Genomic DNA, 26809 nt, shown 5'->3' with positions numbered 1-26809 from the left:
ACCCTTACAAATGGTGGCAGCGACGAGATCGTCCGACAACTCCTACAACTGTATGCCAGCGGTGGAATCGTCCGACAAATTTTACAGGGAGCACCCAAGTGCCATGTAGGGGGCTTGGCTCCCACCATTCATATAATTGGCAATAAATGATTCTACCCCCACCAATCTCGCGTGCGCGATCGAGAAACGCCGCCCAGATGCATGCCCTCCCCTGTGGCGCGCAAGGCAGGGGGTCAGACGATGGAGGAGGGGCGTTCTTCTCCGGCGGCTGCTAGGGTGCCTCGATGACCTCCTCGCCCGCCGCTCAGTACAGAGTGGAGACCACCACGGCGTCTACTACGGCGTTGCCACGCGTATCGCGGACGCCATACTAGACGCTTTGGCGGAAGCCGTAGGAACGCGTTGCCGGCGCTCGTGTATCTGCGACGTGGCTATTGTATCTGCGACGTGGCTAAAGCGCGCCCGCGCGGGCCCCATCTTCAAAGCGATCTGCGATGTTTGCAGAGTGCGCGTATTGCCGGTATCTTCGTATGCGCTGTGCTTTCGACGTTTCGTTCGAGCTGAAGCGAGACATTCATGAAGGTCACTTCGCTTGCTGCTACCACGATTCCTCACTCCAGAATTTTTACAGCGACTTTCCGCGCTCGTTGAGCAAGATGTGTTTATGTTTACCTGTGCGCGCGTGACACCGTGCTGGTTAATTTAATTAAAACACGTTGACGGGCTAGTTGGTTTGGATCCATGATAGAATGTGTAAGCGCGACTGAACAAGGACGTAGGAAGAAGCAGACACAAAGACTGCGCTGTCTCTGTGTGTCTGTTTCTACGTTCTCGTTCAGTCACGCTTACACATTCTATCATTGTTAATTTAGTTAGTAAGCGAATATTTAGTAGTTTATACGGCCGATAAAACTACTATTCCTTACTTCGTACAGCTATCTACCAATCTGCTATTGTAATCGGTGCTCCGCCTTTCGGGCGGAACGGCGAATATTTTTTTTTAAGACACGGTATCAGACCTCAAGATTACGCGTTGCCCAGAAACGCAACTTTGATGCACCTAGATAGCTCCCCAATAAGTACTTAGATCGGGAAGGGGGCTGACAGATAGAGTAGCACACTGTGGTACTTCTAAAGACATAACAAGTAGCTCATTATGGCATAGAGGTTACATACAAAGGGATAAAGTCCCACGGAAAGGCTGACCGAAGCGTTGTTGACAAGCATTTCTAAGGCACTTTATCTCTGTTTACGTAACTTCTATGCCATAATGAGCTACTTGACATGTCTTTAGAAGTAGCGACAGACGTAGGAACACATATAACCTTGGAATAAAGTTCGGTTAGGCGCTGAATTTAGCCATTAAGTAACTTTAATTTTACTTACTGGTCATTTACGCCAACAGAACAGCAGTGCTTTTTGGAGCTAAGGCTCCAAAAAAGCACTGCTGCCGTCTAGGTGACAGAAGACTCGATAAAGTTGGCGACTTTTGCGATGAATTACCAACACTACCGAGAAACACTCGAAAACTCACCACTGTGCAAGTTGACGCATGTTCGCACAGTGCGGAAAATCCGTGCGACACGCCGTGTGCGCAACAGTGCTGACTTGCGCTGCTCAGCGTGCATGTTCAAAGATTTCTTCTCGAAAAGATTGCATGTAACATTACAAACGGATTGCATATACAGCAGGAGGTCCCATGGCTCAAGAACCGTATATGCAGGATCTCCTGTCTTAGCAAAAGAAGCAAAAAGTAGAGCACATTGAAGATAAATGGCTTGCAAATCCGCTAACAGAAATAAAAATTACTATACTAGCAAAAGATAATCCTACGATTTCACAAATCGAAAAAAGAAGGCTATGCATAAAATAAAAACTATTTACGTTTGCCCTTAACAGTTCCATGATGTATTGTCTTTACCATTACCGTCTAAGGAATTCCAAAAGAATTATAGGATAAAAAAGTGCGGTTTGTTTATCATAGCTAGTATTTATCTTTGGAATAAAAAGGATGCACTTCGCGGAAAACAGTTCTGTTAGCAATAGAAAGTAGATCAGTTGGAACGATGTCTTATTGTGATAAAGTTTAAAAAGTAGCATACGTACCTATGCTGTAAAGGTATAGTTTGGGAAATGGCAGAATTTTCTGTGCAGAAAACAAAGAACAGGGAAAAAATGTGATAGCCTGAGCGAGGATTAGAACTACTTGTTTTTGTAATTTGTATAAGGGCCAGGTGTGGGCAGCGTTCGAATTTCCCAAGGATATAATACTTCTAAGGATCGCACTGGTATCGAGATATGCGCCGTGAAACTCGCGCTAAATATGTGCCATGACGCTCAATACGAGTTGCAACACGATAACACGTTTTTTTTTTTCGTTCCTTTCGATTGTGTGTAGGCGTTGCTGTGCTGCCAGAGTGCCCACATGACAGCACGGTGGCGCGTACGCCGTTCCGATCACTGGCACAGCACCTTGTCGACAAAAAAAAAAAAAAAAACCTTGAAAGAACTGACGGGTCCGTGTTGCAACTCATATTGAGCACGATAGTGCTATTGTTCCGCTTGCTTTCTTTAGCAAACCACCCTTTAAGTCACCGAAGAAGACGCCCGTGTATTTCATCGTACACTTTGGGGATGACGATGAGCAAAACGTGAACAAGGTGAATGCAGGAGCCAACGTTTCGACAAGTGGACTTGTCTTCTTCCAGGTGAGGTACGCTTTCCTCGCCACAGTATATATAGGTGGGGTTCTTCTAAAGGGGAGAGGGTGTGAGGCGGGAGGTTGAGGAAACGATGGACAATGTGTTAGCGTGTCGAATTGAGAGTAAAGGAACGCTGTGTACAAGGCCAAAGCCAGGGCACCCCTCCCCCCCCCCCACCCCCCACCCCGGTCTGTCAATACACGCGTGTTGGCCGGCGTGTCAAGGGCGTCTGACAAGCCGGCTGACAACTAAAAAAAAAAAAGCAAAGGAAGGGAAAGAAAGGGGGTGGATACGCCAAGAAATCAAACTAAGTGTTGTTGCCTATAGCTTGAAGTTTAGCATAGCGAATACATTCTAAAGCTCCGTTTGACAGGCGGTGATTTAAGAATTTAGATAGTGACTCAGTAGGTGTGTTGTTATTAGATTTTACAGGTGATGATTTAAGAATTTAGATAGTGACTCAGTAGGTGTGTTGTTATTAGGTTTGACAGGTGGCGATTTAAGAATTTAGACAGAGACTCAGTAGGTCTCTCCCCTTTAGAGTACTCAGTAGGCCGCTCCCCTTTAGATGAACCCCACGTATATATACTGTGGCGAGGAAAGCATAGGTCGCCTTGAAGAAGACAAGTCCACTTGTCGAAACGTTGGCTCCTGCATTCACCTTGTTCACGTTTTGCTCATCGTCTTGAATCTACATCTCCCGCATTCCCCGTCTTTACTTTGGGAATGAATATCTCAAAACTGGTGCAATCCTGAAAATCTGTTTCAAGTGAATACGTCTTGCGAACTCACGGATTACAATTCGTAAACGGCATTGTGTGCCGCAACGTAACTTATTAACAAATAGTTAGTGAATTTCGTTAATCAATCGACCCTGCACTTTTTATTTCTCGTGGAAGTAATGCCCGCCTCTATGAGTGTACCAGATCAATGTCAATGATTGTGCTAGCTCCTAAAGGTGATTTTTAAAAAGTCTGTGTGGTCTAAAAAACAAGAAGCACCCTTCTCCAGATCCCCGAGATTGCTATTGCGCCATTTTATGTGCAATTACGGATGATGCGGAAATCACTCGCGCGAGAAATCAGTGTTCAGGTAGCGAACTACAGATGTACCAGTCAAAGTTTCTGTTTACCTGAGTGCATATATGTCTCGACAGTGGAGCGTAGCAGCAATGAAGTCACGTTTGCCCAGCAGAAATCGTAAGAGTAGCCCCACCTTCGAGATTTCTCACCTTAAGATATGCTTAAGAAATAGACTGGCGCACCAGTTAAGCTCTCTAAAAGCGCGCGTCGGGCAGTGCGGGACGATTTTGACTGCAGCGCCAACGCACTGTTTCTCGGCTTCCGGATTGCGACACGCGCTCCCGTGTGAATAAGAACGAAAGGATATATATATATATATATATATATATATATATATATATATATATATATATATATATATATATATATATATATATATATATATATATATATATATATATATATATCCACATCATATATATATATGATGTGGGGTTTCTGGCTCTCGCGGCAGTTGTGTGGAGCCATTGCGTTGTGTTGCCGGGGGCTCCGTGTCCCTCTCCTCCCTGCCTGGACGGGGTGGCAGCGGGTCATAAAACACTATCGCTTTGCTGTCATCCCGCCCACGGGAAGGTCAACAGGCTTTCCCCATTGGCCGACATTTTGGCGGGATTCGGGTCCTGCTTGCGTGCACTCCGGGTAAGCGCGCGCAAGACGGGGCCCGGGGAGACCAGATCGGGGCGTCTGAAGGTGCGTACGTTGTTAGATATGGAGCTGTTTCCTGCGATTACTTCGAGTTCCCCAAACCACTTCGAAACGCAGCACAGGTAATTGAGGAATGCAGAAGCAGGAAAGCACATTCCAGAGGGGCGCCCAGGCAAACAAGTTGAAGGCCACAAGACAGGTGCAAACCAAGACGGCGGTAATGCGCCGTGACAGCCAGACGTGCCGGGAAGGCCCAAGCGTACCTCTTCATCGCCTTTGAAGAAGACAGTTGCTACCGCTGAGGGGCCGCAGCACCGGGATCAAGTGATCAAGAGAGGAGGATCAAGCGCCGACCCTCTTCGCCGGGTATGACACCATCGCACGGGCGCCTACCATTGGCTGAAAATGGCGTCATCTGAGCGGACTCTCCTATTGGTCAAACATGACGTCACTTACAGTGCTCGAAGGGTTTATAAGAAGCCTTCCAGAGAGACCAGGACATGCCCTGATTCCCTTATTCACCTCTCTCGAACGTCTTGCCGCGGGCCGCAGCGTTCGAGTTGCTGCCGGCCCGTAATGACTGTACAACCGTTACCTGGCGTCTCACCTCCCTGTACATAATGTAAAATAAACCCTCCCAAGTTTGGTTTTCATCCCGAAGTCCGTCCCTCAACCCCTACAACGTGTACCTCTCTGCCGGCGGCGGCCCCCTTTGTCCGCCGCCGGCCGATGGTTACTTCGGCTCGTCGGAGTCGGTCCCGGCCTCGGCGGGCGCTGTTAAGAAGGGCGAGCTGCAATGCAGGATTGCCACCCAATTACGACTGGGGAACAAGACGCGCATCCCCCACTCTCCGTCGCTTCAGCTAGGATGCGTTCGATGAAGCGGGCTTTGTGCTGAAAACCGCCGCCATCCTCTAGCCCCATCGCCGTTGTGACGGAATGAGTTCGGCGGACGAACTATTGTGCCCGAACTCCCCAGCGCGGACCTGATCTGCTACGCATGCGTGAGCTGCCGCGGGAAAGCCGTTTTTTGTTGCTTCCCACGCGCCGACCGGGACGCAAGACAACGAGGTACCCAGAATGGCTCCGAGCTTCCCGGAAAGGCTCCCCTCTGACGTCGGCTCCGGACATAGGAATGTGTGTGCCTTTGTGTGCGTAAACTGTTCTGCGGGGCGGCGGCGAATTTGTGATGAAACACGAAAGTTCGCCGCCTTGTATCGCCGGCGGACCGAGTGTTTAAGAACTGCTGTGTTGCGAATGCTTGATACACTTCTCTTGAGCAGTCATGTTGGACTGACACTTTCTCTGAAGCAGTCATATAAGATTGATATAAATATTGTAAATAAACCCATATTCCTCGTTCTCGATGAGAAGCAGTTCTTCCCTTCATCAACGTCCTCAGCGTGGATAAGTTGGACGACGGCATGGGCCAGCTACCTTCGAATTCATGCCGGACTCCAATCTTGACAACGGTTCACGAGCGATGGGATTGAGCCCCCAATCCTGACAGCGCGCGCACTCTTCCGTCGTCTCGATGTCCTGAGGCAGCGTCTGCCGATCGTGCCCCCGTCTGTTCGTCTGTCGTTTCTTTCTATTTCCCTTTTCTCTGCTGTGGGGCGCGCGGTGGCAGGCGCTGACCGAAGGATAGGCAGCCTCTCTTACTGCTGGGGTTCTTTGTTCTTTGTTCTCTCTCTGTCGCGGTGCACCGCTAGTGGTCACCAGCGACCATTCGGCCATGTTTTGTGTAACTAGTTTCAGATTCGGACGTGATGTTCAAACATATGTTTGTATTGAGTCCCAGCTGAATAAACGTTCTTTGTGACTTCTCGAGAGATTTACCTAGGGTCTCCCTTGATGCGCGCGCGGTCTCGCCTTCCCCAAAGCTGTGGGGCCGGCGGGGCGTATACGCGCGCCGCTGCGCGTCGGCACACGGAGCGGGCCGGAGGAGGCGCGGCGGCTCGGAGTCCTCGGACCCGCGGAATCGGAGCGTGCGCGTATATATATATATATATATATATATATATATATATATATATATATATATATATATATATATATATATATATATATATATATATATATATATATATATGTGTGTGTGTGTGTGTGTGAGTGGTGTGTGTGTGTGTGTGTGTGTGTGTTTAAACCTGGTAGAGATCGAGGAATAGCTACCATACGTAGACCGCCAATACGTGAAGCCGCAGCCCAGTTTGCGTACGGACGTCATCTGCTGCACAGCAGCCGGCCCACTCGTTCGTTCCCTCGAATAATGTCGATGACTGCACAAATGTACGAAGACGCAACGTGAAGCTACGGAGCGCCAGTGGTTCTTTTTCTTTTTTCTCCGTTCCGTGTAACACAGAGTCTGCTTCCAGCCGGCTGCTGCGCTCAACGATCAGCAGAGTTGCGCCGCCAAGCTTCGAGCATGGACCCTCAACAGCGCCCACTGCGCGGAAACAAAAAAAAAAGACAAAGAAAACGCGCAGCGCGGCTGCGCCAAGAAGCTCGGCGAGAGCGCCCACGGTTGGCAAGCGGCGTGCCGCAGGAGGGAGGCCAAAGCGGGCAAGGCCATGTTAAGTCATGCCAGCCCACTTCACATGGCGCTGTGACGTGCACGCGCAACGTTTCCTGCGGAGTGGCCTTCGCCGCCTCGAAGCCGGCTCGAAACGGGAGTGCCGCGGTAGCGCGGCAGCGCATGCATGTGCGCAGCCGCCGCAATGTGCGCGTGTGCACAGGCGTCGGCGCGCGCTGCTGCAACGGAGCTGCAGCCGGACGGACGCTTCTGCATGCAGGCGGGCGCGGGGACGAGGATCGCATGCGCTGCTCGATGGGCGAGGAGCGAGGAGCCAAAGCATACTTTGGCAAGGACTCGCTCAGCCTTCGGAGGGGGGAGCATGCGCGCTGCTTCTTTCCACCGAGCGCGGCAACCAATCTGAAACAGACCTCGTGCAACCCACTTACGGCTACGTGAATACATACACCGTCACCGAGCACATGGCGGTGCTCACTGCTGACATCTCAACCGATGCCGCAGAGGCACAGTGGAAAAAAAAAGAAAAAAAAAGCCTGCAGATGCCACGCCCCGAGGGAATCGATGTTATGCGAAGCAGTGTGCGGGGAGCGCACCAAGTTAACGAAACCACCACGAGAGCACCAAGACGTAGGCGCTAGACAGGCAGATACTGTCAAAGTGGCAAATGTTCGCCGAGAGAGGTTTCGAATTTAAAACGCGCGCAGCAGCGTACACGAGCCATGCGCCAAGGAACTGCTGCCTGTCCATGGCAAGGAAGAATCCTCAATCGGTCTATACCGCGAATTCTCCTCCGACGCTGAACGCTGGCAAACGTGCCCGACCAACATCGATGTGGACGGGGATCTTGGCGGGATGAGAAACAACCTGGGTAACCCTGGTGTTTTTTTTCTTTTGGTGTCTGAAGCTACGAACACGGCAGACGTTTCGACGTAATGCAGCGGCCGCGCCGCGAAAATGGCCCGAAGTCTGTGGCTTTCGTCATTCTCACCGACGCCTGGCTCGGAGTCTTCGCTACCAACGCTCTGTCACGAAACGGGTGACGAGCGCTACGGGACCACCTCAAAGTCGTAATAGTGGTGCGCAGCGGTGCAAAGTCGTAACAGGACGCTGTTACCCTGCCCGAGGTTCCAGTCTTTAATAAAGATAATAGAGGAAACGTGATTGAATCTGCGGCGGAGACCAGTTAAAGACCGCTGGAACATTGGTGGCGTGAAGGTAGGGAAAACACAGAACGATTATTTTTTGCTTGTAGCGCTAAATAATAGGAAATTCAACGAGGCCCGACAGCGGTCGTCGCAGTTTATGATAAAGAGGAATACAATGCAAAAAAAGCAACATAATTACAAGGCTCACGCGCAAATCATTTGTGGGTTTCTTCACGAGAACCACAGTAGCTTAAAAGCGCTAGGTCTAGCGTTTTACTGGACGTTGTAAGATTCGTCGGACGATTTCGCCGCTGCCACCATTTGTTAGAGTTGTCGGACGATCTACGAGCTGTAGGCCGATCTCACCGCTGCCATTCACATGTAAGATTTGGCAGTCGTAGCTGGAGGAAGGAGCTTGACTCTTCGTCGGGACTTAGGAGAGCAGGATTTATTTACATGTTATTTGCAGTTGAACATGAGATACATCGACAGTCTAGCGTGACTCCCAAATGGAGCCCGCAAGACGAGCATACAGCAAACAGCTTACGAGCACACAGCTCACGAGTACATTTCGAGCCCGACAACGAGCACTCTCTAGCAGCCGACAATCGCTGCTTATAAGCACTCCGCTCGACGTCATAGTTCGAAGTCATTGTAGATGACCAGCCCTTTCGGAGGAGGCGGGCTCTCGACTTGGAGGAGGAGGGCTCACACACGCGCACGCACACACACACATAGGTGCAATGGTCCGGAGCCGACGTCAGATGAGCTTCGTAGAACTCTGAGCCGGCCTGGGTAGCGCGTCCGAGTAGCACATTGTCTTGCGACTTCGTCGGCACGTGGGAAGGAGCCTGCGTTGGCGTTCCCGCGGCAACTCCCCTCCTTGTAGCAGAACAGGGCGGCGTTGTCGTGTTGCGCACAGAGCCTGCTTCGCGGACTCGGAGCCGTCCCGGGTGGCGGGCCCGGGTAGCACATTGTCTGGTGTCTCGAAAAGCGCATGGGGAGGTTCCGCCAATTACCTAGCTCCCCTCGAGAACTCCCCTGAGATGACCCCTCGCCATGTGGCTGCCGGTTATCCGCAGTTCTCTGAAGTGCGCCACCATCCCTGTTGGATCGGAACACGTGCAGCGGGCTGAAAGAGCTGCAGGCCGATCCTAACAACGTACACACGATTCGCCCGAAGTGCACACCGGATAAACTTGCCGCATACACGCGCTCGGCTGAGTCGAGCTACAGTGCAGACTGCAAGAACGCTTCCTGGCGACCAAAGCCAAGGCGCCGTCATACCAAAGAGATGCAGCCCGATCGCTACCGCTCTGACGACCAACGCAGCAGAAAAATGAACCCGAGAGGAACACTAAATCAGTTTAAGACTGATAAAGTATTCTTTCGAAACTCTATTTTCGTAATTTCGCGATAGTGGGCTGGTTACTAAATGAGAAAATAAACTTGAAAGTTCCATGTTTTTTTTTCTTTTTAACTTCGCGCCGACACCCCAACGCCGGGACACCGGTGCCAAGTCCCCAATTTCAAATAGTTGTTTGTTGTCTAGCCCCGACCTACCGACCCAGCTCGCGCTGGCGGCTAGGGGCCAGGAACTGCTGGACGCATATGGGACCTGAGAAGAAGGTTCCACCCCATCTGGTGCCAGCGCGCACCAACCGTCACTAAGGGCTCAGCACAAAAGTTGATTCTCTCTCTCTCGCTCTCTCTCGTGTTTCGGGCGCGCAGGCTGTCTCCAGAATTTGCCGCGCTCAGAGTTTGGGTCCTTTTGAACATACCGTAGTCCGTTTATTCGGCGATAAACAATTAACTAGGCCCCAGCAGGCGCCGTCAAAACGCAGGACGCCATGGCGGCGAGCTGGTGCGGGAACTTGGGAGGCGGCCTCGCCGGCCGCCATTCGCTTGTTCCGCCTTTTCTGGCTCGACCAGAGCGCTCCTGTCTCTTCAACATCCACGTCCACCCCTCCGTGCCGCAGTACGCCGTGGCCGGTTCTCCCACGAATGTACGTCGTGCTATCGCAAGAATAGTGTCAGTCGCAATGCAAAGGATCATCCGTTTTTTTTTTCTTTTTTTTAATGGCATAAAATACTCTCGATTGCTTTATTATTCAAATCGACGTCGAGGAACGACGTCGACGTCGAGGAAATGGAAAATAAAATAAAAATAACGAAGGCCAACCTTGTTGGCACGAGCCAAGAGCTGTTCAGACGCGATATACCCGAGGGAAAGTGAGCGACGAGAGAGAGAGAGAATGCAACGCGACAATTGCCCCCTCAGCCGAATGGCACAGATTCACACGGCGGCGGCGTGCAGTATACAGGGTGTTTCACCTAACTGCTGCCAGAGTTTAAAAATGTGCCGATCCACTCTAAGTGTGTCACGCTATTTTTTAAATTTAGCCTAATTAGATAATTAGCCAGGATTAACTGAAGCAACGAAGTTAGGCAAAAAAAAATCCAACTATAGAAAGTTGTAGAGCTGTTTCCAAAACGTCCGATTAGACAGCTTCTAACTTTATATCTATTAAGTATTAGTGTTTTTGAGCTTGCAGCGGATGTCCGCGAAATAAAAAAAAAGATTAAAAAAGCTACACCGTGACATAAGCGCTTGTGCGCCGTGATTGCAGCGCTCCCGAACTGTCCGCGTACAAACGAACATTGCATCTTGCAGGGCGTGCTGCCGCTCAACTCTTTCCGTACAATGGGGAAAATAGGTTGTTTTTGCAAGTTACGCCAGATATTTTTTTTTTTCTGAAGGAACTACTGAACTCAGTATTTCATGTAATACATAAACAAAAAGCAGAATGAATGCACTTTTCACGCATGAAGTTTTATTAACGAGATGCATGTCATAAAAAGGATATAAATTGCCAGAATCAAGATAGTGCGATAAAACTGAACAAACTTTGTAAGCACACGCTTGTATCTACTAAGAAATAAATGTAAAAAAAGTTATGATATACAAAATGTATTGACGTCTAATAGACACTATATCCGAAAAAATCAAAATCTTTAATTGAACACACAAAAACAATTTAAGTGCAAGCACTACATTTGGGCGTGCCGGGCTGCAGCCGCCGATGTTCCGCGCTCGCTTACGTCGCCGTCGCTCTCAAAGTCCGACGAAATGGTATACCATCCTCAGATTCGTTGCTGCTCGGTCCATCAATAAAACCACCTGCGAATGCATCGGAATCGCCGGATCTGCGATATTTCGAAGCGCGCGCGCCGCTCCCAGAGGCGGCAATTTTTACTTTCTACTTTGACGATCGCGAAAATTCGGATTGCGTTAAAGAAATAACGCCTTGTGGGGGAAAAGCAAGCTGCTTGGAAAACATGGTTGTCCTCCTTCACGTCCTCCGGCGCAGTGTGTCCGTGAGAAGCGCGGAAGGTCTCGAAAGCGACGTCTCAAACCATCGATTGCGGGCGTCCATTCTTGCTTTCTACTTTGACGGTAGCAAAAACGTTGGAGCCCATTAAAAGATCACCACCTGGGGTAAAAAGCGAACTCCTTAGCAAATAAAACAATAGCACCGCTCTTTCACGTCTAATAGCGCAGTGTCTCTGTGGGCGGCGGAAAGTCTCGAGACCGGCGTTTCGAACCCTCGTTAGCGGACTAACGATGCCCAATGGGCGTGGTACGGAAACAGTTAATAGGCAGTGACGAAGGTGTTGGCTGTGCGATTTACGCCAGCAATGTGCTTTCCTCGCGGCGGTTCATGATAGCGATAAGGAGACGCAGCCGCAGTGCACGCGGATAAATGCTATGTTCGTTTGTGCGCGGAACGTTTGGGAGCAGTGCAATCACGACGCGCACACGTGGTGTTTTTTTTCTTTTGTGTGTGCGTGCGTTTAGCGGACATCCGCAATAAGCTGAAAAACACTGATACTCAATGCACAGAAAGACACAAACTGTTTATTCGGACGTTTTGTAAACTGCTCTGCAACTTTCTAATTTGAATTTTTTTCTTAGCTTCGTTGCTTCAGAAGTTGGTTAATTAACCTTGACTAACTAATTAAGTAAAACACAAGAAAAGCGTGACACACTACATAGAAAAGGGAGCAACATGCACTTGGTCGCGTCGTCTGAGTGCATCGGCATACTTTTAAACTCTAGCTATAAAGTGAGCTGGAACACCCTTGAAATCGACGGTGTTATGATTGGGGTCTCAATCCCATCGTTCGCAACCCGTTGTCAAGATAGGAGTCCGGCATGAATTAGAAGGTAGCTGGCCCATGCCGTCGTCCAACTTATCCACACTGAGGACGTTGATGAAGGGAAGGACTGCTTCTCATATGGGTTTATTTACAGGATTTATATCATTCTAACATGACTGCTTGAGAGAGAGTCTGTCTAGCATGACTGCTTAAGAAAGTGTGTCGAGCATCCGCACAACAGCCGTTTATAAACACACCGGTCCTCCCCCGATTCCAAGGTGGCGGAAACGTTCGTCCAGTCATCGTAAACACGCCGCCTCTCCGCGGGACGGTTTACACACGCACACGCACACACACACGCACACACAGGTTCACGGTCCGAAACCGACATCACACGGATTTCGTAGAACTCGGAGCGGACCCTCGCAGTGCGCCTGGGTAGCTATTGTCTTGCGTCTTGGTCGGCGCGTGGAAAGAGGTGTCCGACGACGTTCCCGCGGCAACTCCCCCACTCATAGCAGATCAGGTCCGCGTTGGTGGGTTCGGTAACAATAGTTGGCCCGCCGAACTCATTCAGTCACAATGGCGATTTCGTGACGCCGTGGCTAGAGGTTTGCAGTGGCACTCCAGGAAACGTGGACGCCCGTTGTCGCAACTGGCTGGCAACACTAGCACTTCAGCTGGGTCGTTCTTAACAGCGCCTCCATGGCCCGGAAAGTCTCGACTGACCAGCGCTGATAACCGCTGGGCACGAAGAGAACGGCGGGTGCCCAGGGGGTGATGTCTTGGCTCGCAGTAACCACTTGTGTAATGATGTCACCGCCCCAAAACATCTAACAAGGACAGGCAACTGTAAAATTAACCCCACAACACGGCTCTGCGCCGAGATGACGTACCTTGGCTCTAACTTTAGACCCGCTAGGCTTCAAAAAAACAAGTGCAGAAACAAAAAATGCTGCATTTCGCTAAGCCAATTTTTGAAGCAATTTCGTGCTGACAAATTCAGCAATCATGGAGGGAATTCTGCTAAATGAGAGGGGATATTCTTTAACAAAATTAACACTAGTAACCCTAAAATTTAGTCGGGACCCTCAAACGCAGAATTCAAATTAGCCTGCTCAAACCATTCGTATTGCCATGCAACTTTCCCTTCCTATATCTAACGGAGAAGTTGTACTCTTGGAGAGTGAGGCTCCATCGGAGCAAGCGGCCATTCTAGTGTGACATTTGATTGAGCCAGGTCAGAGGACAGTGGTCGGTCTAGAAGATGAACTTCACTCCATACAAGTAACACGACAACTTGTGGGTGGCCCAAACTAAACAAGCGCCTTCCTTCTCTGAAGCGCTGTAGGCTTCCTCTCTTACATTTAGTTTACGGCTGGTATAGAGGATAGGATGCTCCTCGTTATCGTTGCCGACCTAAGTACCACGCCCATACCTCTGTCGCTTGCGTCGCACTGAACTATGAATTCCTTTGTGTAGACTGGCGCGCGAAGCACAGGACGAGAAACCAATAGCGTTTTCAAACTTTGGAAAGCGTTCTATTTGTCTTCATCCCAGAGTACGCTACTCAGTGCTCCCATTCGGAGGGCGTCCGTTAATGGACTTGCCATTTGCGAGTAATTCGGAATGTACCGTTGATAGTACCCCACAAGTCCCAAAAATGAACGAAGGCCTGTTTTCGTGCGCGGGTGAGGAAATTTTCCAATCGTAGCTATCTCCAGCTCGGCCGGCCGTCTCGTGCCCTGGACGACAACATGGCCCAGATAAGTAACCTGCGAACACCCAAATCTACATTTTTCCGCTTTCATCGTTAAGCCGGCTTCCCTCAACCGTGGGAACACCTGTTTGAGGTGCGATACGTGTTGTTCCCAGCTGTCTGAAAAAATTGCTACATCATCAAGATATGGAAAGACGAACTCCTGCAAGTCTTTTAGGACAATATCCATTAACTTAGAGAAGCTAAGCGGCGCGTCTTTCAGCCCGAAGCTGAGTGCGAGAGGGCAAAAAGTGCCTACAGGTGAGATTAATGCGGCATAGCGGCTGGCACTTTCTGAAAGGGGAACTTGCCAGTATCCCCGCACGAGAACTATAGTTGAAATGTATTTAGCAGCGCTAACTCTTTCAATTCGTTCCTCAATGTTGGGTATCGGGTACAGCTGATCCCTAGTGATGGCATTTAACTTCCTGTAGTCAACACACGAACGAGGGTCCTTGTTAGGGGTTTCTACCAGTATTAGTGGTGACGTGTAGTCACTCTCAGCGGGATCAGTAACTCCCAACTCTAGCATGCGCTGTATCTCTGCCTCCATAATTTCTCTCTGTCTTGGGGACACCCTGTAAGGCTTTGATCTTACGGGTTCGGTTGATGTCAGCTCTATTTCATGCGTTATTAGTTCGGTTCTACCCGGCCGATCGCTGAATCTGTCGAGATATTCCCCTAACACCTCTTTTAGCTCATCTAGCTGCTCGGGTCTTAGAGCGTGCGAGCTTACCGAATGTTTTACTACTTCTTCTAGGCCGATTTCAGACTTAGAGGTCGCCCTATACTCCTTAAACTTGGTACTAGTGTCATCCTACTCTTTGATGGTATAGTTCACGACTCCGCTCCGCTCTACATACGGCTTCATCAAATTGCAGTCATATATCCTCACTTCCTTCCTGCGACCGGGCATTTTCAGAGCATAATTAGTATCTGAAAGTTTGTGCAACACTTTAACGGGTCTGTCCCAGTGAACTTCAAGCTTGTTCTTTCTTGAAGGTTTGAGCATCATTACCTGGTCTCCGGGGTTAAACGTGGCCGGGGTTAAATGGCTTCACGGAGAGTTGGCTAGCCAAGGCTGGCTGCGTGCGTGACGTAATACATCCCTCGCAGTTTATCTCCTTCCTGCGTGCTCATGTACACTACGATCAGGTGCAAACTTGGGCTGGCTGGTTTAGCATACAGTTCCGATTTCGGAAGACCAGTACTCAGAAGAAGCACAAAGAAAAAGAGGGAGCACACAGCGCAATCTAAGTAAATCTGAGCGCCGTGTGTAAGCGCTTACTCCGGACGCCGCATGCTCTGCCGAAATCTGTGTAGCCTATAAATTTATCCGTACTTTGTTCCCATGGAAACCGCAGTTCTCTGCTACTCGATATGGAATTACTATCGGTACTTGATCCACGAGACATTTCTTCGAGCCAATTAGCAAATGCAAGAACATTCTGTGGCAGTGGGCGCGGCATCACGGACAACGTGAGAGAAGGCTACACGCAATGAGCGACGAAACGGAACAATATACATGGCCGTTAGCACACACGAAGAGAGCGGCACCAGTTACAGGGAAAACGGCTACAAAAACGGCGTTGCGCTGGTCGTGTAATGCATAGATCACCGCAGTGGAACAACAACATATATAGTGGCTGTCAAGTGAGGCAAACGTAGTCGCGTGTGGCCGAGAAAGGAGTGGAACATTTGCAGGCGATGGATGGAGTCGGCAGGCACAAACCAGGAGTAATTAGAGATCGCCTTCGCCGTGCAGTGAGTGGGCTGCACGCCAGTTTTCACGATGATCGCTCGAACTGTGCCTATCACTGTACACTATTAAAGTTTACACCCTTTGGGGCTTATCTTGTCCCACAACAGTAATCGTCACCTGTCTTACCCGCATCTACTTTCTTTAACGCGGCCAACCAAGGCACGAACGGATTGCGCGTTATCAGCGGGGCACAGCATTCTCGACAGGAAAGTAGCGAGCGCTGAGTTTTCAAGAAAGGAAACGCAAGCAAGGCAGATGATTGTCATTGTGGGACAATATAAGCCCCAATGGGTGTAAGCTTCTGTAAAGAGTGTACTCTTTCATGACAAATGCACTCCGAAAACATTTGAACCCTTTGGGGTGTATATTTGCCACACATCAATAATCGTCATCTGTCTTGCCCGCATTTACTTTCTTTAAAGCTGCGAGCCCGGTACATCCAAGTTACGAACGGCATGCGCGTTATGAGCATGACAGAGCATTCCCGACAGGAAAGCAACGAGCGCGCAGCGTTTTCAAGAAAGGAAATGCGGGCAAGACAGATGACGATTATTGTTATGTGGCAGACGTACACCCCAAAGGGTGTACATTTGTTTAAGAGTATACGAAAGGAAACACAGGCAAGGCAGATGACGATTATCAATGCGGGACAAATATACGCCCCAAAGGCTGCAATCGCTTTTACGGCGTACCGCCCATCCGACGCACACAGGAGCGGGCACGCGCACCTGTGCATTACGTGCCAGCGGTTTGGTTACGCGTGCTGTATGCGTGGCGCGAATGAACGAACGCCCCGCTATCACTGACTTTTCTCTGAAACAACAGGACTATATCATCGTTGTTTTTGTTCGCTTGCACCTATTTGCGTGCGTTTATTCATTATAAACTTTACGCACACAAGACCACACAAGGAGGGCACGGGCTCCGCTCTCAAATGACGTCGTTATTGCGTTACACCCCAACAAGAACCCAGACATGCGCAGAGAAGCCATCAAGTATACAGAAGGAACACGGAAGCGACATCGGACAAAATGTTTCAGCGCACAAAGTACAGACAGGTGGCGCCGACGCCTCGAAGTTGCTAGAGTTACTGTATATGCTATAGTATACCTATAGTACCTATAGTACCTTCGGTAGCATATACAGTAATTCTAGAAGTTGCTACACCAGCTCCCTGTGACGTCACGGATTTTGGCGGCGTCTGCTAAAGCAGACGCCGCCGTGTGTGTGTGTGTTTGTGTGTGTGTGTGTTTGTGTGTGTGTGCGTGTGTGCGCGCGCACGCAAGCCGTCCCGGGGAGAGGACGAACGTTTCCGTCCCCTTGGAATCAAGGGGGGACCGAGTGTTTATAAGCCCTGTGACGTCACGGATTTTGGCGGCGTCTGCTAAAGCCTGTTCAGACACACGCTATTAAGAACGGCCCGATGACGTGCAAGTTTTGCCTGCCAGTTGCGCCAACGGGCGTCATCTTTTCCTGGAGCGCCGCCGCAAACTTCTACCCACGGCGTCACCTCGTCGCCATTGTAACTAAACGGCCCACGGCCCCTTCCCACGCGCCGACCAAGACGCAGGACAATGGCTACCCGGGCGCGCTACCCGGGTCAGCTCCGAGTTCTACGAAGCCCCTCTGATCGGCTCCGGACCGTGCACCTGTGTGCGCGCGCGCGAGCGTGTGTGTGTGTTTGTGTGTGTGTGTGTTTGTGTGTGTGTGCGTGTGTGCGCGCGCACGCAAGCCGTCCCGGGGAGAGGACGAACGTTTCCGTCCCCTTGGAATCAAGGGGGGACCGAGTGTTTATAAGCCGCTGTTGTGCGGATGCTCGACACACTCATACCGTTTACATGAATGCGACAGTGGCGCATCGCATTTCCAAGCGCATTTGGGAAAGGCGATGCGACGCCGTTTACATGTAGCGCCTTAACTCTCGCGAGAACGTAGCGCCACATGGTGTCGTAGAAGGGAAGTGCAACCGACTTCCTGTGTAAGTGGTTTCCGGTAGTAGGCCGAATGCACGTTGGTGGTTGAGTGCCGAGAAATAGACAGTTTTAGTTAAGCGTACGCAATTTATAGCGTACGCTATTAGTGTAGCGGACGCAAAGCCGCGCACGTGTTTTGTAGCTTTAGTTGGCCAGCGAGATTTTCGGATCTCAGAGGCCATATGCCGTTGTTGCGGCTATTTTCCGACTCTAGCGATAGGTCGCGCTGACATCTCAAATGTTTCTTTCGTTAGGCTTCGACTCGTTCGAAATGAGAAGCGATCTCGAAAACACCACAAGGGCATCCACAATACTCTGTCGTCGAAGCGGCCTGAGACTAAGCGAAAGCCGTTTACACAATCATTTGCTGCGAACGAAGTGCATTTTACAAAAGCAACGCCAAATTCAATTCGAAGCGGGCAGCCGGGATCGCCGCCATGTTGATGGATAATTCCTTCCCATCATTCCTAATGCGACGATCCTGCGTTTACATGCTCCGCGAGAGTCGACTCGCGCCCGTAAATCTACCCTCGTCTGGCGCATTAATGCGATGCGCCTTCCTAGCGCATTACTGCTGTTTACATGAATGTGATGCGCTAGAAATGCGATGCGATGCGACACTGTCGCATTCATGTAAACGCGGCTACTCTTCTTAAGCAGTCATGTTAGACTGAGACACTCTCTCAAGCAGTCGTGTTAGACTGACGTACTTTCTCTCGAAGTCATGCTAGACTGATGAACTGCATGTAAATACTGTAAATAAACCCTTATTCCTCGTTCACGATGAGAAGCAGACTTTCCCTTCATCAACGTCCTCAGCGTGGATAAGTTGGACGACGGCATGGGCCAGCTACCTTCTAATTCATGCCGGACTCCAATCTTGACAACGGATCACGAGCGATGGTACTGAACCCCAAATCCTGACAACGCAGAAGACGGGGCTGCTTTTCCGAAATAACCCTTGGCGGAATTTTAATAGAAGTTGTGGCATTTTAGAGTGAAAATTACATAGGCCGTGCTTTTACCTACTGCAAACACCAGAAGTGATTGCAGGAGCTGTAAATACGGCACGGCTGCCATGCGTCGTCCCGAACCATTTCAAAGCCGACGACAGACCGGTCGTCCCACGGTTCCTGACGTCACACAGCCTAGCGAAAATGGCGACTGCTGTCGGTGGGTCGACTTGAGAGGCAGAGATTTCAAATTGAAATTTCTGGTTAAAATGTACGCTCACAGCAACATTTCTCTTTTTTTCTTTTGTATAACCATATTGGGCCCTCTGCCCTCAGTTGCAAATGGAAATTCAGAGCTGTTGGACGACCGCGTCCTGGCCCCTTTAATATCAGTCCAGGCGTAGGGTCTACTAAAAGTTCACTGTACCAGGGGTTACATCAGAATATATTTCTGTCTTTCACATGTACATGAATAGGCGACATCGGAGTGGGCCCGAGTTTAAGCCTCCTCCGGATGTTTCATCGATATAGATGGACTACGTTGCCTTCTAAAAGAGCCAAAGACTGAACCTGGTAGTTTTCACGAACGTCTACTGTGCCACAACGGCCTAAATACAAGATACTTGAAATCCGTGAAATCACGCTGACGTACAGCGCTGAGGCTATGGTAAAATTCGTGAAATAGAAATTTCATCTTCGTTCTTTCAATAACCCAGCCATTGCGGCCAAATCGCCGATGAAAGAGTTTCTGAAAGAACGCTTCGTCAATCTCAAATAAGTGCCGCTTTAACGTCCCAAAGCAACACTATGGCGCCATACGAGACGTCGGAGTCTAGGGCTCCGGATTCCGACCTCCTCGGTTTCCCTTAAAGTGCACCTATAAAGCGTAAGTACGCGAGCGTTATTAAAGTTATCTAACGAAAAAAAATTAATAAATTCTGGGGTTTTACCGTGCCAAAACCACGATGATCACGAGGCACGCCATAGTGGGAGGACTTGGGATTTCGACCACCTAGGGTTCTTTGACGTGCAACCAAATGCTCGGTAAACGGGCGTTTATGCATTTCGCCCCCACGACCGCCTTGGCCGGGATTTGATCCGGCGACCTGGTGCTTAAAACAGCATAGCTACTAACTAAGCCGGCAAGACCATTTCGCCTCCGTCGTAGCCGGGGGCGGGGGGGGGGGGGGGAGCCTTATGGGGCTTCAGCCCCTTCCCGAAATTTTTTCGTGCTGTCCATGCACCGCTGACCAATGCAACCCCCGGCGCCGGAAATCATTCTGGATTTTGACTAGAATGCCTTTTTCACTCTCGAAAAGACATTTCACCGCGAACATTGCGAACTCGGGCTGGATTTCGCGGCAACGCCCATGTACCGGGAATCACATAACCCCAATTAGCCCCATGCGAGCACAAAGTTTCAAAGGCGTTTTGATGGCGAACGGGCTCGCCGCGGCACCTCGCGGAGGCCGCGACATCTACGGAGCGCACCGATGTAAATTCCGAAACTTTAGGGGTATAAATCTCAGAAACTTGATGTGAAAGGTGAATTGGAATTTCCAAAGTTGTACTTTAGTTTTTCAGTTGCGGAACTTTGTGGGTTTAATGCTGTTATAAACATTTGACGCCAAAGGTGCATTGACTTTTCTAAAGTCTTACATCGGAACATACAACGAGACAAGCCAAATCAACACGATATCAGACAAGTTGACAGAGCACGCAGCGAGATCCGATGAGACGAAGCGTTGTTGTGGTTCATTTGCGCCGTCATGTCACAAAAAAAAAAATACCAACATTTTTTTTCCCATAAGCCAAAGCATCCATGTCAAGACACTAAAGCCAGCCAAGGTAACTACGTTCTTTATTATTTTTTTTGCTTTGAGTTTTATTCGCGCGTACACATGGAGCCTTTTCAGTTTTTTTGTTCTCGTATACCCGCCGGCTGCCAGAGCCAGCCAGAGCGCATACGTTTTTCTTGTGTTGCCCGGACCACCGCGCGGCGCACTTTAGTGCGTGTTAGGTTTGTTCTGGCCGAGTGGATTTTCACCTGGCAGTGTTTTGGACGCTTTCTGCCTAGCACACGAGAAAAAGAAACAATGGTCACTCGCCGCCATCGCTGTGGGGACTCGACGGATTGCACCGCGCTCGCTTGAGCGCAACCTGTCCGGAAAGTCTTGTCTCGCCGGTGTAGGATACCGAGCAGTATGCGTATGGTTTTCGGTGGACCAAGCATCTCACGTTTTCTTCGATATCCCTTCGGTAGCCACATTAGGTGCCCAAAGTAGGCATTCGATTGTGGCCAACATGCTTTCCTTTGTGTATTGTTAAAAAAAGAACTACATTGTTGCGGCGCTGCGAATGGTCGCATGATGAAAGTTCGATTTCATTACTTCTTTTCCGGAAAGTAAAGGTCCATGGGACGGCTCAGTTGCCGGATACTCTTATTATATTATTGCGATAGCAGGTATATGCACAATCCAGGCGCATTCCTGCCGTCGCCCTCCTGTTCCGCATAAAGTCCAAGGGGGATAACATCGTGACCGCGCGCCGCATGCAGCATGTGCGAGTGAAAGCGTAAGGCCGGGGGGGGGGGGAGGGTATGGCGTGGTATGGGTGAGCCGACGATGGTGGCTCAGTTTTGTGTGCGCAAGGGAGAAAAGCAAGAAGGTAGCGCGCCGCCTCCTGTCGCGCGCGATACATCTGGGAGAGGGGAGGGAGGGGGTGCTAGGATCTGTGAATGTATGGTTGCACAGCATGTTTATTTGCCTTGTTTGACGCATTATATATAGTGACTTTTTCTTATACACGTGTATTTATCGGAAACTTATACGTATATTTAAATATCTTGTTGCGAGCTATTGTGTATACGTGCAGTGAAGTTTGTTTCCAATGACACTTTTCTATTTATTTTATTTACATCATACTGCAGGCCATGTGGCCCAAGCAGGAGGGGCGAGGTAGTACATAAAAAATACGCGTACAAAAGGCAGAATTCCAAGGTATAAAACTTAGGAAATGAAACATAGCAAAAAACAGCAATGTTGCTTAGGAAATACTAATGAGTCTGGATTGATTCAGGGGAGTTCAGATGACCGAAAGGGATGAGGTTCCATTCTTCTATAGTTCGAGGAAAGAATAAAATTTAAAGAGGTTTGTCCTGGCAAGGTCCCCTTTATCACTTTATCAAGCGGTATCTTGGCGTTTGTATATTTCATTGTATCTTCGCACTATAATGTCCGAGGGCGAGTCAAATGAAAATGAGCCAACCCAGCCCGCGCAATAATAGTTCGGTTCATTATGTGCGAGGCATGCGCGTAGCACCACAGGCATCTCTGATTCACAAAAGTGACACACAGGTTTGAGGATAAAGGTTGGTTAATGCTGTCATACACTATGTTGAACATGGTTGCGTGACATAATGGAAACTCCAAATGTTGAACAGCGTGGTGTAGTTGAAGCTGAAGGTGTTTCCCAAAAAGAAATTAGTTGTCGTATGGCTGCCATGGACGTTGAACATTGCATATTATTGGCCACTGTGAAGCGTTGGAGCAAATGGTTCGAAGAAGGACGTCAAAGTTGCAAAGACGCCCCAAGACCGGGCCAAAGCAATCGTGCAATCACCCCCAACAAAATGGCAAAGGTTCATGAGCTGATGAGACAAAAACGGAGTATATGCATAGGTGAACTTGCAGAGCGTGTGAACATTAGACACGGTTCGTTTCACGCCATCATTCATGAACATCTCGGTTATCGGCTTTTTTGTGCGCAATGAATGCCGAAGATTTTGAACCACCGCCAGAAGACGCAGAAGTTCGGCGCTGCCTTGTCTAATCCGGTGTCACAATAAGGGTGACGACTTCTTGCCTGCAATTGTGATTGGGGAGGAACCATGGTGCCACTACTACGAGCCTGACATACGACGGCAAAGTTTACAGCGGAAACATTCGAATTCACCACACCCCAAGAAGGCAAAGGATGCCATTTCCACCGGAAAGCAGTTGTTAATTTTTTTTTTTTCAATCATCAGGGGCCATTAGTGATAGAATTTGCTGAATCTTGAGAGACTATCAATTGTTTCCGATACGGTGAAACGCCGGAACGGCTGCGTGTCGCAATCAAGAACAAGCGATGGGGAAAATTGAGTAATGGAGTCATCTTACTCCACGTCAATGCCCGTGCCCACGTCGCTGATCTGGTTAATACAAGACCGGTGAAGTTCAAGTGCATGGGAAACGCTGCAACATACGCCACGCAGCTCAGATCTGTTGCCTTGCGATTTCCACATTTTGGGGCAACCGAAAATACAGCTCAAGGGAACCAGATTCGTGTGGGTCGATGACGTGAAAGAGTCAGTTGTCGACTTTTTAAAGCAGCAAACCAAGGAGTTTTACGAGACGGGAATCACGCGACTCGTTAGTCAATGGGACAAACGTCTAAATGCTCATGGAGACTACATTTAAATAAAGTACCCCATTTCTCATATATTCGCATTGGCTCACTTTCATTTGGCTTGCCCTCGTATATTTTGCAGAACTCCTGCTTTTTATACGTGCTCTCTGTTGCGGCTATAATTTCGGTGCAATTACCCACGATACACGACCAGTGACAGCTGCTCCTGCGTAATACACTGGAACAAATGACAGCGTCATTGAGATTTTTAATTGGCCGTTGCATATGAACATGAATGTAAACACGGTTCTTGAATGACAAAGTTTCATTAACATATTTGTCCTCAACTTGTTCATTTTAGGGCCTTTACATTTTTCATATCAACGACATGCACTGCTCTGCTGCTTTCGAACTGATATATTTCTAAAGTTCGGGTGATGTTTTCTTTATTTATTAAATAGACAAAAACATCGAAGCATTGATATCAGTTATTTCGGGCAAAATATTTGGCACATACGGGTATATTCTTTTATGAAAAAATACGTATTTTACTTGTTTGGACAGTGCGTAGCGTTCAAGAACTCGTTTGCAGCATCTTTGGCAATGACAGTTCAATTATTATTCACGTATTTGATCTCTCGACAAATTGTTTAAGAGGAAGCTTTAGCTCGAGCCCAACTCTATCGCGGCCTACTCAAATGCATGTAAAACGCAGAAGCGCTTTTCTGAGATGACCCCTGGATCGCTTTTAATGAAATTCATTGTACTTGAGAGAGAAAGTGAAATTCTAGTGTCTGTTGGAATTTCGACTTAGGGCCTGAATTTCGCTTAAAATATTTCGAAAAATTCCAAAGCTCGAAAATAATAGAAGCACGACATTGACAACAATCTAATGGCTCTGTATCAAAAACAGATATCGCGGTTCTGTAAACGGCATCTATTATAACAGTCAAAGCGGACAAACTTGGTATGTTCACTGTATCTTACGTGAATTGGTTACATTGTGTGCAAGGGTTCAGTAAAAGCTGTATTTCCATAATACTACACTTTTTATATTCATGTGTAACATATCAATTTTGTACGCTATAGATGTACTATTAGATGCAACTCACAGAATTATATCATTTTTCATTGCTGAGTTACAGAGTTCTAAACTTGATAGTTTCGTTTTCTAAAAATTTGCGATTTTGGCCAATTTTTTTATAAAGTATTGACAGCGTAAACGAAAAATTCGAAGCCAGCAGTCACTACAATTTAAGTTTTTCTTTTAAATGCAACAAATATCGTCAAGTTTGGTGCAGCGGTTGCTGAGAAAAACGAATTCTCCTTCTACATGTATGTACCTAGATGTGAGCCCCCCACCGAACGAAATTTCTGGCTACGCCACTGGTCGTAGCTCAGCCATAGCCACTGCGCCAGGTCTAGCGCTTTAGTTGACTGTTCGATTTCTGTGTCCACTCCTTATTTCTAATATTCGTCGCTTTCCCTCCTTGGCCGCGGGGCACTTGAGCTGTCCACAGGTAGGTTGATGCAGTTATAATGCCCTTTGCATTTTTCAACATCTTGTTCCTTTTCCGTGAAACAACACCAATACTTCCCCACTGTTTTATTAAATTTCTTTGGCAATCAACCTCTTCAATAGAGATTGCGCCCCCGCCGTCGCGGTGGGAAACTATGCAACGCGAGTTCGTCGAAACGGTGTCATTGTACAAGCTGCGAGTGTGCTGTGGACGAACAACTACGTAGTACCTACTCGGCCACCTTTTCTAGACTCGTCGCGTTCCCGGCGTCCAGCGAGGTTTGCCAGGCGAGATATGGGGGGAAATACCTATATTTCAACAACCACGTCAGTTCTTGTTTACTGCCAGTTCGTGCTCTTGCAGTGCGAGGCTAGTACGTGCAAGGGCCCTTCGGCTGCATGGCTTTGGGAAGCGGCTGCAGCTACTGTGCGACGGTTTAACAAACTGGTTAGTATCGCTTCACACAATACACGGCCATGGAGTCATTCTTTAGCACTTAGGAGGATCGCTTCATTCAATTTACATCGGGCGCACAATGCTTTATTCTACCACGTCACGCGAGCTCCACGACACGAACAAAAATACCGGGTTATATCGAGCAACTCACCATGCAGAGATAAATCAGGTCTTTGTAAGCTTTGTCATCCACTCACACAACACAGCCGGTGGGAACAAGTCTAAACAGCACGCGAACGACGAAACACGAGAGGAAACCGGATCGTTGTTTTGTCGTTCTCGCCGCTGTTTAGTCAAAAATGAAATAAAAGCTCGCCCAACTTTCTGTTCTTGTCGGAAATGTATACAGCCGACCAACAAGAACCAACCAACGCGTTAAGCTGTGGCAATATAATCTGAAAAAAAGCAACCAAGTACTGCTACATCGCACACTGACAACTGCACAACGGTGGTTTCCAAACGCTTTGCCAGGTTCACTCGAGGTTCTGCATAAGCGCTCGTTACCTTGGATTTTTATTTTCTACACGTAGAACCACAAGGATCGAAAACAGACGCGAAGGCCGCGCTATCGTCCACACAAATGACGACACACTGTAGAAACCTGCACCCTGCGCAACGGCTCCGAGCGCGACCTGTGTTGTAACATCGTCTGCGATAGCGAAACCGATTGCGAATGCGAGCAAAACACGTCTACGCGACAGGCACGCGCCGAACGCTCGCATACGAGGTCGAACTCGTTCGTCGAAACAGAAAGCGCAATCGTGGCGGCGATTATTACTCATCGTATGCGGCCAAGCGCACGCCCCAGACCTTCGGGAGTTGACGAAAAGAAAAACACGGCACGCGTCCAAACAAGAACGGACGCGGAACTCGCAGATAAGACATCAAACGACTCGCCAGGGTCGCGGGCACCGTAGTTTTGGACGGGCCTCGAAGGTCACGCGAGACGCCGGCGACAAATCCCTCGGGTAACACACCTGTTTATAAAAATCCACACCACGAAGGTCAGCTCACTTCTTAACGGGAAGGCCGTGAAAAGCGTTTGTAACGAAGTGATTAAGCCTAAACCTTCCAGGAAATCAGCTGGCCTTGATGTTGATGAACCGGTAGCGAGCACGTACTACGCGCTCTGCGTGCATCATCACGTGGAAAAGAGCTTCCAAAGAGAATTACGCCAAACGCGTACTTACTGCTTCAGCTAGCGCTGGATGAGACGTCCCACGATCACACGCAGAATCACGGCCACTCTAAAATTTAGCACTTGAACGTAAGGTCCAACGATACGTCAAATTCTCTCAACACAGAAGCAACAACGCCGCGTCAGTTCTCGGCATTCCTCCTGCATCAGGATGAGAAAACGCTTTGGCGCATGCGCTTGGTGTCGCCTGCTTCGTTCTCGTCCTTTTCGGGCTTTAACGCAGGGTGAAAAAGAATGGAAAGCTTGACGGTGTCACTTGGGTCCCTGCACACTCATAAACGCTGAAGCAAGATTGCAGCTAACTTTACATGCATTAAAACTGCAACGAAGGAAATTAACAGCTGACATCGCATACACAGCACAACCAGCGCAACGCCACTGAAGTCCGTGAAGCAGACGAATGCAAGCAGCCAACTAATCCAACACAAGCAACACCATTACCACACTTATACTATAATACGATCATTAAAATTATTTTTACACGTACATATGTTTAGATACTCATACATTTATGTCCAAATGGTAAATCAC

At 48.9% G+C, this 26809-nt stretch overlaps 1 long non-coding RNA gene across 1 annotated transcript; it reads right to left on the bottom strand.

The window, feature by feature from the left end:
- Positions 1–1531: 1531 nt before the first annotated feature.
- Positions 1532–26683, bottom strand: LOC139059034 (uncharacterized). The gene is made up of 3 exons (XR_011513823.1): positions 26271–26683; positions 2107–2146; positions 1532–1733 (listed from the first exon to the last, which is right to left on the bottom strand). It is a non-coding gene; the product is annotated as an uncharacterized lncRNA (long non-coding RNA).
- Between the last annotated feature and the right edge of the window lie 126 nt (positions 26684–26809).

The sequence above is a fragment of the Dermacentor albipictus genome, chromosome 4 (assembly GCF_038994185.2).
Source record: "Dermacentor albipictus isolate Rhodes 1998 colony chromosome 4, USDA_Dalb.pri_finalv2, whole genome shotgun sequence".
Taxonomy (NCBI): domain Eukaryota; kingdom Metazoa; phylum Arthropoda; class Arachnida; order Ixodida; family Ixodidae; genus Dermacentor; species Dermacentor albipictus.
This window is presented reverse-complemented; position numbering and strand designations above follow the sequence as displayed.